Source organism: Bison bison, unplaced genomic scaffold (assembly GCF_000754665.1).
Source record: "Bison bison bison isolate TAMUID 2011002044 unplaced genomic scaffold, Bison_UMD1.0 scf7180017864236, whole genome shotgun sequence".
Classification (NCBI taxonomy): domain Eukaryota; kingdom Metazoa; phylum Chordata; class Mammalia; order Artiodactyla; family Bovidae; genus Bison; species Bison bison.
Window position 1 is genome coordinate 4,641,205 of NW_011494808.1, and position 1,634 is coordinate 4,642,838.

General features: G+C 51.1%; 1 protein-coding gene across 6 annotated transcripts in view; it reads right to left on the minus strand.

Annotated features, from left to right (window-relative positions):
* The window catches only part of LOC104993240 (arylamine N-acetyltransferase 1), an 8,749-nt gene that overhangs the window by 5,131 nt on the left and 1,984 nt on the right, over positions 1 to 1,634 (minus strand). The window lies entirely within an intron of this gene.

The window sequence follows — 1,634 nt, forward strand, 5'->3', positions numbered from 1 at the left end:
GGGGAGAGCTCTGTGGGAGAGAGCTAAGATGCACAGGATGAGGCAATTTCTAGAGGGCCCTGAAAGTCAGGCCAGAGAGACTTCTTCTGTCACCGAATGAATGCCCGTTGCTTCGCTGAATGGACAAAGGCCAACAGTCATCTGGCTGCTGCAATGTATCCCTAAGTGACACGGTTCTTCAGTTACCAGTTACCTCTCTGATGTAGCCCCGGAGAGCAGGTTGAGATGAACACCTCAGCTCCCAGTCTGGGGTCTCTACGCCTTTCACATCCAGCAGTGGTTTCAATTGTTTAATTTTATTTTACTTTATATTTTATTTTTGAGCTAGAGAAATCCTGATTCTTTCCCCAAACAAAATTGTAAGCCAAAGTCTAAAATAGAATAATTGAAAACAGGTTCGTCCAGAGGCAGTCTGGCCCTGAGATGCTGCCCTCACAGCTCATCGGTGCAAGCAGCCAGGGTGGTTGCGGACTAAGGTGGCATCTTCCATCCCAGCTGCCCACACTTCAGACACGACCGCCTGGAAGAGCCTGAGACGGTGCGAGCGAGTGGATTTTCTTCCTGTATGTGTTTCACATACTGTCTATTTCCTTTACTCTGACTCAGTGATGGCATCCCACTGGATTAACACTAAGACTCACTCCCGACCCCAGGGCAGAGGGGCATCTGCTTGATCCTGGGATGGAAGGGAGCTGCGAGGCCAGCCCTGCTCTGAGGCCGTCGGACACCCTGCCTTAGCTCACCGAAGGCCCGAGGCTCCGCCAGGGCTCTGCGCTGGAGCTGCAGAGTCAGGCAGGTACTGTGGGGACCGCTGAGCAGGCCCCCAGAGCCCGTCTAGACGGCAGAAGCCAAACAAAGCCAGACTCCGGGACAGAAGTACAAGGGAGTTGATAGTTTAAAAAACAAATCTCATTGTGAGGGGAGGAATGGAGGAGGAACTGAAGTGAGGTCCCAGGGGCAGGGAGTGAGGCGCCGAAGTCACACTCTGGGCCAGAAGCAGGGGCAGTATCTCCCGCCAGCCTTTCTGCTGTGACTGGAAGTGTTAGTCGCTTAGTCGTGTCCCACTCTTTGGACACCATGGACTGTAGCCCGCCAGGCTCCTCTGTCCATGAGATTCTCCAGGCAAGAATACTGGAGTGGGTTGCCATGCCCTCCTCCAGGGGAGCTTCCGGACCCAGGGATCGAATCTCTGTCTCCTGCATTGCAGGCAGATTTTTTACCGTCTGAGGCACCAGACAGGAAGCCTGTCATGACTAAACACATTAAGGATGCTTGGGGCTAGTGCACTGGGAGAACCCAGAGGGATGGTATGGGGAGGGAGGAGGGAGGAGGGTTCAGGATGGGGAACACATGTATACCTGTGGTGGATTCATTTTGATATTTGGCAAAACTAATACAATTGTGTAAAGTTTAAAAATAAAATAAAAAAAAAAAAGAAGATATGCAAAAATGTAGATTGAAAAAAAAAAAAATTGGTGTGACAATCACACGACCTAACTAAACCATTTAAAGTGAACGATTCAGTCCTTTGGTACCTTCACAACTTGGTGCAGCCACCCTTCTGTTTAGTTCCGAACTCTCTCACGCCCCCAGTAAGACCCCAGACTCGTGGGCAGGTACTCCCCAACCCCTCC